The sequence below is a fragment of the Macaca mulatta genome, chromosome 8 (genome assembly GCF_049350105.2).
Source record: "Macaca mulatta isolate MMU2019108-1 chromosome 8, T2T-MMU8v2.0, whole genome shotgun sequence".
In the NCBI taxonomy this organism is placed as follows: Eukaryota; Metazoa; Chordata; class Mammalia; order Primates; family Cercopithecidae; genus Macaca; species Macaca mulatta.
Window position 1 is genome coordinate 133,708,090 of NC_133413.1, and position 15,590 is coordinate 133,723,679.

Sequence of the window (15,590 nt, forward strand, 5' to 3'; positions counted from 1 at the left end):
CTGTGGGACCTAGTGCTCAACTCTAGTGGAGAACCTAGAGATAAGGTATAGAACACACCTCAGAGGTATCCCACCAAAGGGCCAAGGGAACAGGGGTATTATTCACCAACTCCCATCTATGTCTAGCCAGAAACTATTCACAGGGGTGTTAACTATTTGTCACTTCCAGACCACCTCCAGCGTGAGTCATGAGAAAACCCTCAGGTGGAGGGTTACAAACATTCGCAGGAAATTGCCATTGGCACGTACTGGAATGCTGAGTGCCAAAGCCATACAGTGTTTGTTCAAGGAAGGTGGTTAAGAACATGGGTTTCGAGTCACAGAGACCTCATTTAAGTCCTGCTTCTGCCACTTATGTGTGATAGTGAGTAAATGACTTAATTAGTCTAAGCGTCTGTTTCTTTATTTGTAGAATAAAAACAATACTAGAACCTACCTACTAGGCCTTTTATGGCATTGTAAGTATAAATGAGATACTGTCTATAATCCACACACAAGGTGAGTGTTCACCACATGTGTCAAATAATTGGCTCAAATGGACATGAGAGAGTAAGTCAGCAAATTTTGTCTGCTAAACTTTTGTGGCAGACAACTCCCGGGTTGCCTGCGAGGGTCACAGTTTCTTATAATGTGGGTTTCCCCTAATAATGTCTAAATTATGTGATACCGGTCTCTGGAAGGAACTAGGGTGGACGTCAGGACCAATCCAATTCTTTGGAGCCGAGAGGGTACTCTGAAGTCTAGAACAGAGAATCACTGAGTCTTAGTGGCTTTGTCTTTGTCGAGTCACATTAATGACAACTATTTTAGGAACTTCAGCCAAGGGCTTGGAGCAGGACTAGTTCCCTCTCATTGACGTTTGGTTGTTCTAAACATCCATGAGGTAATTTACATCCTTTCAAAAATGTGCCTTTTTGCTGAAGTTAGAGGATTTCTGTTACTTACAACCAAAGAATCTTAACCAATAGAACCCGTCTGTTTTTTTATTTGTGTTATTTTTCAGAGCTATATTTTAGGCTGAAGCGTGGTAGGGCAATCATGACTCACTGAAGTCTCAAACTCTTGGGCTCAAGTGATCCTCCTACCTCAGCCTCCCGAGTAGCTGGGACTACAGGCATGTGCCACTACACCTGGCAAATTATTATTATTATTATTATTATTATTATCATTATTATTATTTTTGTAGAGATGGGTCTTGCTATGTTGCCCAAGCTGGTCTCAAAATCATGGCCCCAAGCGATCCTACCGCCTCAGCCTCCCAAAGAGCTAGGATTACAGGCATGAGCCACTGTGTCCAGCAAAAACCCATCTGTTTTTATTTTATTTTATCTATTTATTTGAGACAGAGTCTCACCCTGTCGCCCAGGCTGGAGTGCAGTGGTGCGATCTCGGCTCACCGAAACTTCCACCTCCCAAGTTCGAACTCCTGAGTAGCTGGAATTACAGGCATGTCCCACCATGTCTAGCTAATTTTTGTATTTTTAGTGGAGATGGGGTTTCATCATGTTGGCCAGGCTGGTCTTGAACTCCTGACCTCAGGTGATCGGCCTGCTTCAGCCTCCCAACATGCTGGGATTACAGGTGTGAGTCACTGCACCTGGCCCCATGTGTTTTTAACCTAATTAATTAACTGCTGAATGCTCTCTTATCAGTATTTATATATAAATATAATATTTCTTGGTATTTTATACTTGTTCCCAGAGCTAGTAGAAAACAAAACAAAACTCCCACAACCTTTCAGTCCTTTCTGCAGTTATTTTGCTGACTGACTATGCAAAGCTTAGAATATACAGTCATAACTAAATGGATTTCAATCTCATGAAGGTACCCAATATGTAAACAATTAACTGTGAGAAAATCAAACTGAAAATTTGTTCTTTCACGGCCTTGGAATGAGATAAATCTAACAGAAGCAGCTTCTAAAAATATAATCAAGATGATCTTGTATCTTTTTAAAAATAAGCCATTATGAGCAAGATCCTTCTCTTCTTTTCTGAAGTATGGGCTTCCCTTCACTGTAGCCATATGTGCCTCCATTTCTTGTTAAACTCATATCTTTCTATTCTACTTTCTTGATCCTCTTCTTATCTATTTATCCAGCAATTAAGTCAACTGATACTTATTTAGTGCCAACTGTGAACTGATTGTGGTAGGTGCTAGATCTATAATCATAAAACAAAAGAAAACAAAACATCATTCCTGACCTTAAAGAGCCTATGATCTCTTAGTGAAACCAATATTAAATAAATAAGCATTAAAAAATACCGGGCACAGTGGCTCACGCCTGTAATCCCAGCACGTTGGGAGGCTGAGGCAGGTGGATCACCTGAGGTCAGGAGTTCGAGACCAGCCTGGCCAACATGTAAAACGCTGTCTCTACTAAAAATACAAAAATTAGCCAGGCGTGGTGGCAGGCACCTGTAATCCCCGCTACTTGGGAGGCTGAGGCAGAAGAATCACTTGAACCCAGGAGGCAGAGGTTGTAGTGAGCCGAGAGCATGCCATTGCACTCCAGCCTGGGAGACAAGAGTGAGACTTCGTCTCAAAAAAAAAAAAAAAAAAAAAAACCCTAGTCAAGGTATGTGTCACTGCATAGGCATGGGCACAGTCCTCCCCTACACCAGTGACCGGTATCACCAGCTGTTGAAACTCAGTGGTGAGACCATGAGTCCAGCCTCATGCCCTGGCTTTTGTAGAAAAAGGAGCACTAGTTGTTGTGAATTATTTAAGAGGGAGTTGGTAAAGGCTCCTTAGTTGCTGATAAGGTTGTTGAAGAAATAATAAACAAAGGTGGAAAAGTGGTGGCCAACTATGATTCAGTGAAAACAGGAGAGAAGATTGTAAAGACAGCACTGGATGCTTTTAGAATAGATGTTGTGGTCAACAATGCTGGAATTCTGAGGGACCATTCTTTTGCTAGGATAAGTGATGAGGACTGGGATATCGTCCACAGAATTCAATTGCGGGGCTTATTCCAGGTGACCCTGGGAAGTGTGGGATCATATGAAGAAGCAGAAATATGGAAGGATCATTATCACTTCATCAGCTTCAGGAATATATGGCAGCTTTGGCCAGGCAAATTATAGTGCTGCAAAGTTGGGTCTTCTGGTCCTTGCAAATTCTATTGCAGTTGAAGGCAGGAAAAGCAACATTCACTGTAAAACTATTTCTGCTAATGCTGAATCAGGGTGGACTCAAATATGCCTGAAGATTTTGTGGAAGCCCTAAAGCCGGATTATGTAGCATCGCTTTAGCTTTGCCGTGAGAGTTGTGAGGAGAATGGGGGTTTGTTTGAGGTTGGAGCAGGATGGATTAGAAAATTATTCTGGGACCGGACCCTTGTAGTGGTTGTAAGACAAAATCAGCCAGTGACTCCTGAAGCAGTGAAGGCTAACTGGAAGAAGACGTGTGACTTCGAGAATGCCCGCAAGCCTCAGGGTATCCAAAAATCAACTGGCAGTGTAATTGTAGTTCTAAGTAAAATAGATTCAGAAGGAGTAGTTTCAACAAATCATATCCGTCATGCAACATCTACAGGAACATCAGGATTTGCTGGAGCTATTGGCCATACACTCCCTCCATTTTCTTCTGCTTATACAGAACTGGAAGCTATTATGTATGCCCTTGGAGTGGAAGCATCAGTCAAGGATCCAAAAGATTTTAAATTTGTTCATGGAGGAAGCTCTGAGTTCTTCTGTTTGCCTGCCTTTGGAGTTATCATAAATCAGAAATCTATAATGGGTGGAGAATTAGCAGAAGTTCCTGGGCTTTCAAGGAACTTTGCAAAGGTTCTTTATGGGGAGCAATACATGCAGTTATATAAACCACTTCCTAGAGCAGGAAAATGAAAATGTGAAACAGTTGTTGCTGATGTCCTAGATAAAGGATCTGGTGTAGTAATTCTTATGGATGTCTATTCTTATTCTGAGAAGGAATTTATGTACTATAATCAGTTCTCTTTCTCATTGGCTCTGGAGGCTTTGGTGGAAATTGGACCTGAAAGTCAAGGTAACTGTAGCCATACCTGATAGACCACCTGACGCTGTACTTACAGATACCACCACTCTCAATCCGGCTGCTTTGTACTGCCTCAGCAGAGACTGGAATCTGTCACACGCTGATCCTAACTTTGCTAGCCTAGCACGTTTTGACATGTGTACATGGATTATGTACATTTAGATTTTTTGCCAGGCATGTTTTATAATGTGTCAAAGATTCAAGATGATTAAGACTTGTTTTGCAAAACCAGTATATCCAGGGCAAACTCGACAAACTGAGATGTGGAAGGAAGGAAACAGAATTCACTTTCAAACCAAGGTCCAAGGAACTAGAGACATATCATTTCAAATGCATATGTGAAACTTATGCCAACATCTGATATTTCAGCTAAGACACCCTCTGAAGGTGAGGAACTTCAGAATACTCTTGTATTTGAGGAAAAAGTTCACGACCTTAAGGATGTTGGGTGTGAGATGGCAAAGAAAGTAAATGCTGTATTTGAGTGACGTATTAATAAAGGTGGAAATATTGCCGCTAAGTGACCTGAAAAGTGGTTCTGGAAAAGTGTATCAAGAACCTGGAAAAGGTTTTGCTGATGCAATCATCATACTTTCAGATGGAGATTTCGTGGAGGTAGTTCTAGGCAAGCTTGAACCTCAGAAGGCATCTGTTACTGGCAGACTGAAGGCCAGAGGGAACATTGTGCTGAGCCAGAAACTTCAGATGATTCTTAAAGACTATACCAGGTTCTGACTGGGCGCAGGTGGCTCATGCCTGTAATCCCAGCACTTTGGGAGGTCGAGGTAGGTGGATCACGAGGTCAGGAGTTTGAGACCAGCCTGACCAACATGGTGAAACCCTGTCTCCACTAAAAATACAAAAATTAGCTGGACGTGGGGGCAGATGCCTGTAATCCCAGCTACTCAGGAGGCTGAGGCAGGAGAATTGCTTGAACCCGGGAGGTGGAGGTTGCGGTGAGCCGAGATTGCACCACTGCACTCCACTCTGGGTGACAGAGTGAGACTCAGTCTCAAAAAAAGAAAAAAAAAAAAAAAAGACTACACCAAGTTCTGAAGGACACACTATATTATTAATAAAAATAGAATAATTAAATACTCTCTTCACCCAAATATGCTTGATTCTTCTGCAGAAGTGATCAGAACTAAGATGCAGAGGAAGTTACTTACCATTTTCAGATGTCGATAACTTTTCAGATTTTTTTTTTTTTTTGAGACAGAGTTTCGCTCTTGTTGCCTAGGCTAGAGTGCGATGGCACAATCTTGGCTCACCACAACCTCCACCTCCTGGGTTCAAGCGATTCTCCTGCCTCAGCCTCCTGAGTAGCAGGCATTATAGGCATGCACCACCACACCCAGCTAATTTTCGTATTTTTAGTAGAGATGTGGTTTCTCCATGTTGATCAGGCTGGTCTTGAACTCCCAACCTCAGGTGATCCACCTGCCTTGGCCTTCCAAAGTGTTGGGATTACAGGCGTGAGCCACTGCGCCCAGCCCAGATTTTTATTTTCTACTATTTTTTAATGTATCATTATTTTTGCAAGGAACTATATATAAGCTAGCATATAGTTATCCTTCTGTTCTTAGATCTGCATCTTCATAATAAAAAATTTTCACTCTTTTAGATTCTTTAGAATTTGTGATAGCATTTATAAAAGTTAAAAGGAAAATTAAATGAATAAAGGCCACTTTGATACCTTTAAAAAATAAAAAATACCTAGTTAGAAATCATGAAATATGTAATGCAGGAATATTGTACATTAAATGAGAGGTTAAAATACGAAGTCTTGTTTAGATTCCAGAGGTAAGAAAAACTTCTCTAAGACAGTGACTTCTATGCTGATAAATGAAGGATAAGGAATAGAGGTTAGATAGGTATAGGAAAAGGAAAGAGCATTCTAGACAAAAGGAACAGCGTATCAAAGAGCCCAGAGGTAAGAAAAATAACTAAAAAGGCCAAGTGTAGGCCGGGCGCGGTGGCTCACGCCTGTAATCCCAGCACTTTGGGAGGCCGAGGTGGGTGGATCACCTGAGGTCAGGAGTTCGAGACCAGCCTGGCTAACATGGTGAAACCCCGTTTCTATTAAAAATACAAAAACATTAGTTGGGCATGGTGGCAGGCACCTGTAATCCTAGCTACTCCGGAGGCTGAGGCAGGAGAATTGCTTGAACCTGAGAGGCGGAGGTTGCAGTGAGCTGAGATTGTGCCATTGCACTCCAGCTTGGGCAACAAGAGTGAAACTCCATCTCCAAACAAAACAAAACAAAACAAAAAAAACAAAAAGAAGGAAGAGGGAAGCTGTTTCTGGTTTCAGCATTTAGATGGATGGTAGTGGAATTTATTGATACAAGGAACTTTGGAGGAGCAGCAAGTTTCAGGGGAAGATCAAGATACATGGGCTTGTAGTTCAGAAAAATGATATGACCTAGAGATAGAAATTCGGGAGCAGTTGTATACAGATGGTATTTAAAGCCTTGCGAGTAGAAAACACCACCTTGGAAAACAGTATTGACTGGTAAGAGAACAGAACCCCACACCAAATCTGCAGAACAACATGAAGCTAAAGGTAGAGGAGGATGCCATCAAAAAGGCAGAAAGGCTGGGCGCGGTGGCTCACGCCTGTAATCCCAGCACTTTGAGAGGCTGAGGCGGGCAGATTCCCTGAGGCCAGGAGTTCAAGACCAGCCTGGTCAACATGGTGAAACCCCGTCTCTACTAAAAATACAAAAATTAGCCGGGTGTGGTGGCAGGCACCTGTAATCCCAGCTATTCGAGAGGCTGAGGCAGGAGAATTGCTTGAATCTGGGAGGCGGAGGTTGCAGTGAGCCAAGATCGTGCCACTGCACTCCAGCCTGGGTCACAGAGGGAGACTCCACCTCAATCAAAAAAAAAAAAAAGACAAAATGTTTAAGAACAAAAGAACAGCCATAGAATCTGGAGGAAAAATCACATGAGTGTAGAGTAGGCATAAGAAAGCAGGCAGAAGAAAAAATTTGCTTCAAGAAAGCTGTATGCTGTATTTTGTGGAATGATGCTAAATTTTGTGGAATGATGCTAAGTGGCAGAATATAAAAAAAGACTAAAAAAGTGCACATTGATCCGGCCACATGGCTGTCACTGATCCCCTTAGACTAATTTGAAGAAGTGTTTTTGCAACTTGCTATGCCCTATTCCAATCATGCTCTTCTCCCTGACCAAAAATGTTAAAAAGCAAAAACGATTCTCCTACATTTTGCTTTGAAATTTGTAGAACTCCTACTCCAAGGTGAGAAATTCTCCTTCATATAAAATCAATTCAAAACCTCTTTCATTTCCTTCCTGACCTTATTCTCACACGAAAACCTCCCCATCTTCTGAGGACGATCCACTTCAAGGGGAGGAACTTAAAATGCCTGTTCTTTCCATCATTACTTCCAGGCATTCATAACTCCACCAGTTTTCTGTTGAGTGAAACGTTGGTTCTAGCATTTGCCTCTAACATTAACTCAATTATTTAACAAGTATTTATCGTGTACTTTTATCACTAGATATACAAAGACACAGTATTTATTCTCAAGGAGCTTATAGATTCGTAGAATAAACTGAGATAGTGGTAAGATATAGATATAAACAAGTATTTTACTGAGAGGAATTACTTATGGACCATAAACATGTATAAAATCATTGATGATTGGGCCAGTGGAAATGAAGGCCACAGTAAGATGCCATTTTACACCATTTAATAGATAAATGTTACAAAGTTTGACATTTTCAAATTTTGGAGGAGGAGACATGCATTCACAAAGTCTCTTGTACACTACAAGTGGAGTGGAAGTTCTGTGGCCGTTTTGAAAACCGTTTGACATCACCTCCTAACGGTGGACATTCACATGCCTTATGACTCTAGGTATATACAGCAGTGTTGGCTACTTTCTGTTTGTCCCTCCAGGTCTGCTTTCTGCCCTTCTTCATCCTGTTTTCCACTAAGGTGTCTGACTTGTATGGATTGCATCAATGGGATCCCATACACCATTGCTTCTGGTTGGGTTAGCTGCTGGGGAGCAACAGCAGGAAAAGAGTGAGAGTGAGGTTAGGGCATTTATTCCAGTTCCCTCTGTGAGGTTGCTGTGGGGTGCCCATATCCCTCATCTGATGGTTACTGCTTCCCTCAAGGTAGCAGAATCTACATGACTCTTTCTCTTTCCAGGTTGCAGTAACTATTCCCCGCCCTTGTTCCTTTGGGCTTAGGGGTAGTAACTAGCACCATGCACCTACACATTTGTAAATAAATGCTCTTCACAGGTACTACTGCATGCTAAGACACTGACTGATACAGTAATTGACACCAGACCTAGGTTAAAACAAAACAAAAAACAGAAACTTCTCAGAATAGGATTCTGGAACTGGGTTAGTCATATATTCAAACGCTTGTGCTCTGTTGTGAATGGAAAATGATATAGCTGTTATGAAAAACAGTATGGCAGTTCTTCAAAAAATTAAAAATAGCATTATTATTTGATCCATCAATTTCACTTCTAGGTATATACTCAAAAGAATTGAAAGCAGGGCCAGACACAGTACATCACGCCTGTTAGTCCAGCACTTTGGGAGGTTCAGGAGGGTGGATTGCTTGAGCCCAGGAATTCCAGACCAGCCTGGGCAACATGACAAAACACCGTCTTTACAGAAAAATACAAAATTAGGTGTGGTAGCATGCACCTGTGGTCTCACCTCCTCTGGAGGCTGAGGTGGGAGGATCACCTGAGCCTGGGGAGGTCAAAGTTGCAGTGAGCCATAGTCACACCACTGTACTTCAGCCTGGGTGATGGAGTAAGACCCTGTCTCAAAAATTAATAATAATAAATAAAGTAAAATAAAATAAATTGAAAGCAGGATATTCTATTTTTTTATTTTTCAGATGGTGTCTTGCTCTGTCACCCCGGCTGGAGTGCAGTTGCGTGATTTCGGCTCACCGCAACCTTCGCCTCCTGGGTTCAGGAAATTCTCCCTGCCTCAGCCTCCTGAGTAGCTGAGATTACAGGTGTGCACCACCATGCCTGGCTAATTTTTGTACTTTTTAGTAGAGACGAGGGTTCACTATGTCGGCCATGCTGGTCTCAAACTTCTGAACTCAAATGATCTGCCCGCCTTGCCCTCCCAAAGTGCTGGGATTACAGGCATGAGCCACTATGCCTGGCCTGGAAGCAGGACCTTTTTTTTTTTTTTTTTTTTTTTTGAGATGGAGTCTTGCTCTGTGACCCAGGCTGGAGTTCAGTGGTGCAATCTCAGCTCACTGCAACCTCCACTTCCTGGGTTCAAGCAATTCTCCTCCCTCAGCCTCCAAAGTAGCTGAGACTACAGGCGTGCACCACCACACCCGGCTAATTTTTTTGTATTTTATTTTTAGTAGAGACAGGGCTTCACTAGGTTGGCCAGGTTGGTCTTGAACTCCTGACCTCAGGTGATCCAACCGCCTCAGCCTCCCAAAGTGCTGGGATTACAGGCGTGAGCCACTGTGCCCAACCCTTCCAGGGTTTTCATAGTTTTAGATTTTACATTTAAGTCAGAAAGACAATTTTCTTATGTCAAACTTGTATCTTACAACCTTGTTAAACTCAACTATTAGTACTAGAGGCTTTTCTTTTTTTCTTTTTTGTAGATTCTATTTTCTACACAGATGATCATGCTATATGTGAATGAAGACAGGTTTACTTTTCCTTTCCAATCTGTATGTCTTTTATTTCTGTTTTTTAATTATGGTAAAATACACATAACATAAAATTTGCCATCTTAGCCATTTTTAAGTGTTCAGTTCAGTAATGTTAAGTATATTCACAGAGTTGTGCAACCAATCTCCAGAACTTTGGCATCTTGCAAAACTGAAACTCTGTATCATTAAACAACTCCCCAGCTCCCAGCCCCTGGCAACCACCATTCTACTTTCTGTCTCTATGACTTTGACTACTCTAGATACCTCCTATAGGTGAAATCATACAGGATTTGTCTTTTTGTGATTGGTGCATTTAACTTAGCAAAATGGCCTCAAGATTCATCCATATTGTAGCATATGTCAGAATTTCCTTATTTTTAATGCTGAATAATATTCCTTTGTATGTATATACCGTATTTTGCTTATTCATTCATCCATGGATGGACACCTGGATTGCTTCCACATTTTAGCTATTGTGAATAATGCTGCTACGAACATGGGTGTACAAATATCTCTTCAAGATCCTGCTTTCGGCCAGGCGCAGTGGCTAGTGGAAGACAACCTAGACAGTACCATTCTGGACATTGGAATGGGCAAAGATTTCATAACGAAAACTTCAAAAGCAATTGCAACAAAAGCAAAAATTGACAAATGGGATCTAAGGAAAAAGAGCTTCTGCACAGCAAAAGAAACTATCAAAAGAGTAAACAGACAGCCTACAGAATGGAAGAAAATATTTGCAAACTATGCATCTGACAAAGGTCTAATATCCAGCATCTATAAGGAACTTGAACAAATTTACAAGCAAAAACCCAACAACCCCATTAAAAAGTGGGCAAAGGACATGAACAGACACTTTTCAAAAGAAGACATACATGTGGCCAACAAGCGTATGAAAAAAAGTTCAATATCACTGATCATTAGAGAAATACAAATCAAAACCACAATGAGCTACTATCTCACACCAGTGAAAATGGCAATTATTAAAGAGAGTAAAAAAATAACAGATGCTGGCAAGGTTGCGGAGGAAAGGGAATGCTTCTACATTATTGGTGGGAGTTTAAATTAGTTCAGCCACTGTGGAAAGCAGGTAGCGATTCCTCAAAGAACTAAAAATGGAACTACCATTTGACTCAGCAATCCCGTTACTGGGTATATGCCCAAAGGAATATAAATCATTCTATCATAAAGATACATGTATGCAAATATTCATTGTAGCACTATTCACAATAGCAAAAACATGGAGTCAACTTAAATACCCATCAACAACAGACTGGGTAAAGAAAATGTTGTATGTATACACCATGGAATACTATGCAGCCATAAACAAGAATGAGATCATGTCTTTTGTGGGAACATGGATGGAGCTGGAGGTCATTGTCCTTAGCAAACTAACACAGAAACAGAAAACCAAATATCACATGTTTTCACTTCCAAGTGGGAGCTAAATAATGAGAACTCATGGACACAAAGAGGGCGACAGTAGACACTGGGGCCTACTTGAGGGTGGAGGTTGGGAGAAAGGAATGTATTTTTTCTAATCCTTTAAGATCAGAAAATGACTGTATTTTTTCTGATCTCAGTACCTAGTATTGAGTAGTAGGCTTAGTACCTGGGTGATGAAGTAATCTGTACAACAAACCTTCATGACACACGTTTACATATATAAAAAACCTGCACATGTAACCCTGAACATAAAATAAGTTTTAAGAAAAGGAAAAAAAATTGTCTTTCTACGTATTAGCAACAAACTATTGGAAATTAAAATTACAATGCAGGGGCCGGGTGCAGTGGCTCATGCCTGTAACCCCAGCACTTTTGGAGGCTGAGGCAGGTGGATCACGAGGTTGGGAGTTTGAGACCAGCCTGACCAACATGGTGAAACTCCATCTCTACTAAAAATACAAAAATTAGCTGGGCGTGGTGGCACGTGCCTGTAATCCAAGCTACTCAGGAGGCTGAGACAGGAGAATCTGTTGAAACTGGGAGACAGAGGTTGCAGTCAGCTGGGATGGCACCACTGCACTCCAACCTGGCTGACAGAGCGAGACTTCGTCTCAAAAAATATAATAATAATAAAATAAAATTACAATACAGTAGCACTTACAATAGGATTCAAAAATATAAAATACTTAGGAATAAATCTGACAAAAAATGTGCAAACTCTACATGAGGAAAACTAGAAAACATTGCTGAGAGAAATCAAAGAAGATCTATGTAAATGGAAAGATATACTGTATTTATGGATTGGAAGATTCAAACTTGTTAAAATGTCAATTTTCCCCTAAATTCAATCTAGAGTCAATACAATTTGAGTTAAAATTTTAGTAGGCCTTTTTTTGTGGGGGTGGGGGAAGAAATTGACAAGTTGATTCTATAATTCACGCAGAAATTTAAAAGACCTAGAGTAGCCAAAACAACTTTGAAAACGAAGAACACAGAGGGAGAATTAAAACTATCTGATTTTAAGACTTATTATAAAGCTATAGCAATCAAGAGTATGCAGTATAGTAGAATAGAGTATGGAGTATAGTAATCAAGTAGATCAATGGAACAGAATAGAGCCCAGATATGAAACCATACATATAGAGACAACTAATTTTTGACAAAGGCACAATGGCAATTCAGTGGGAAAAGGATAGTTCTTCTTTGCATATGAATTATTATTATTTTTTTTTGAGACAGAGTCACGCTCTGTCACACAGGCTGGAATGCAGTGGTGCAATCTCAGCTCACTGCAACCTCTGCCTCCCGAGTTCAAGCGATTCTCTTGCCTCAGCCTCCCAAGTAGCTGGGATTACAGGTGTGCGCCACCACGCCCAACAAATTTTTTGTATTTTTAGTAGAGACAGGGTTTTGCCATGTTGGCCAGGCTGGTCTCGAACTTCTGGCCTTAGGTGATCTGCCCACCTCGGCCTCCCAAAATGCTGCATATGGATATTCTTCAAAACATACTTCATACTGTAAACAAAAATTAACTCAAAATGGATCACAGCTCTAAATGTAAAACTTTAAATTATAAAACTTCTGGAAGAAAAAAAACAACTTCTGGAAGAAAATACAGGAGAAAATTGTTGGGATATTGAGGGAAATATTTATTAGATAAAATGTCAAAACTATAATTTATAAAAGAAAAAAGTGATATATTTAAACTTTATCAAAATTTAAAATTTCTGCTTTTGAAATACTTATTAAGAGTTTGCGAAGTCAAGCCACAGAGTGGGAGAAAATATTTGCAAAGCATATGAAGGACTTGTATCTAGAGTGTATAAAGAACTCTTTTTTTTAAAACTAATCAGATGAATTTAAGGTTTATCAAAACTCTTAGGAATTATGAACATGATTCTTTTATTTATTTATTTATTTATTTATTTATTTATTTATTTATTTGAGACAGAGTCTTGCTCTGTCGCCCAGGCTGGAGTACAGTGGCAACATCTCAGTTCACTGCAACCTCTGCCTCCCAGGTTCAAGTGATTCTCCTGCCTAAGTCTCCTGAGTAGCTGAGATTACAAGCATGTGCCACCACGTATGGCTAATTTTTTAATTTTTAGTAGAGATGGGGTTTCACCATGTTAGCCAGGCTAGTCTTGAACTCCTGACCTCCAGTGATCTGCCGCCTCGGCTTCCCAAAGTGCTGGGATTACAAGCATGAGCCACTGTGCACGGCATCAAATTTAAGATGGGCAAAAGATTTGGACATGTCACCAAAGAAGATATATGGATGGCAAATAAGCATGTGAAAAGATGCTCGATATCATTAATCAGTAGGGAAACGCAAATTAAAATCATGAGATACTACTAAATACCTAGAAGAATGACTAAAAAAACCAAAAAATATCTGACCATTCCAAGTATTGGCCGGGATATGGAGGAAATAGAATTATTGTGGGAATGTAAAATGGTACCATTTTGGAAAACAGTTTACCAGTTTTTTTTTTTTTTTTTTTTTTTGAGACGGAGTCTCGCTCTGTCACCCAGGCTGGAGTGCGGTGGCCGGATCTCTGCTCACTGCAAGCTCCGCCTCCCGGGTTCACGCCATTCTCCTGACTCAGCCTCCCGAGTAGCCGAGTAGCTGGGACTACAGGCGCCCGCCACCTCGCCCGGCTAGTTTTTTTTGTACTTTTTAGTAGAGACGGGGTTTCACCGTGTTAGCCAGGATGGTCTCGATCTCCTGACGTCGTGATCCGCCCGTCTCGGCCTCCCAAAGTGCTGGGATTACAGGCTTGAGCCACCGCGCCCGGCCTTTTTTTTTTTTTTTTGAGACGGAGTCTCGCTCTGTCCCCCTGGCTGGAGTGCAGTGGTGCGATCTCGGCTCACTGCAAGCTCCGCCTCCCGGGTTCTCGCCATTCTCCTGGCTCAGCCTCCCAAGTAGCTGGGACTACAGGCGCCCGCCACTGCGCCCGGCTAATTTTTTGTATTTTTAGTAGAGACGGGGTTTCACCGTGTTAGCCAGGATGGTCTCGATCTCCTGACCTTGTGATCCGCCCGCCTCGGCCTCCCAAAGTGCTGGGATTACAGGCGTGAGCCACCGCGCCCCGCCTCAGTTTCTTAAAAGTTAAACATATACCTACTATCCAGCCACCTCTAAGACTTGTACATAAATGTAGCAACTTGATTTGTAATTTTATCAATTGTGTACTTAAATAAATGCAGTTTATTATATCCCAGTTATATAATTATTATGTCAATTATATATATATTCTTTAAAACATACTTCATACCATGTACAAAATACCATATACCATATATATACATATATCAGTTAATGAAGAACTTATATATATGTTATTGTATATATGTATACAAGACATATACATATACACACACGCACACATACATATATGTATATTAATGAAGAAAAAACGTGTTGATCTGATTCACAGATGGGTCTATACAGTATGCAGGCACCAACCCCAAAAGTGGATGACTACTGTTCTACAAATCCCACTTAGAGGTAACCAAGACGACGGTTAAGGGAAATTATCCCATCAGGCAAGAACTTTGAGTGGTATATCTGGTAATCCACATCATGTAAAAGGAGAAAGAGCCTGAAGTATTGATCTACACTGGGCTATGAGAAGTGGATAATGAGCTGGCTGACAGGTCAAGGACTTGAAGGGAATGAAATTGGAAAATTGGTGACGTGAAGTTTTTGGGAAAACTAAATAGGTATGTAGAGTATGTGAATTATTAAATGTCTATCAAAGAGTATTCAAACCAGAAAGCCTCTCATTGATCAATTGACAAGAGGACCTCATCCTGTAGATGTTAGTTTCTTTCCCAGTCATCCCAGTGCTCACTCGAAGGTTTTTACAAAGTGATTACGGCAGTAGGAATGAAGGCTATGCAACTGCTCAACAAAATGGTCTTGTCCTCATCAAGGCTGACCCACCTATGTCTGCTGAGTAGTACCAAAACAGCTAAGAGCAAGATCAATACTGAGGCCCCAGTCCAGCACTATTACCCAGGGAGAATAGCTGGCTACCTGGTGGGAAGTGGAAGAGGAAGCACTTTGTTCTCACAGCAATGGAAACACCAGAAAATAAAGTATCAGAACATATCTGAATATTGATTTGTGATTCTTTACCATAGTGTTTCCACCAGTACCACCATCCGTGAACATATAGATTGCCTTAACCATCTTTGGGGTATTCCATACAACTTCATCTCTGATCAGGAGATGTTTTTATGGCAAACAATGTAGGCTATAAGCTTACCTCCCAGAACTCATTTGTCTTACCATGTATCATACCACCTAGAAGCAGCTGGCTTAATAAAATAGTGAACTAGCCTGTGAAGACTGTTATGGCATCGGGGGGAGACAACATTGAATTTGGGGTGGTGTCCTACAGGATAGAGCATATATTTTTTTTTCCACTTA

At 41.0% G+C, this 15,590-nt stretch overlaps 1 pseudogene; it reads left to right on the forward strand.

The window, feature by feature from the left end:
- The first annotated feature begins 2,365 nt into the window (after positions 1 to 2,365).
- On the forward strand, positions 2,366 to 4,752 carry LOC100427497 (peroxisomal multifunctional enzyme type 2-like; annotated as a pseudogene).
- The last annotated feature ends 10,838 nt before the right edge of the window (positions 4,753 to 15,590 follow it).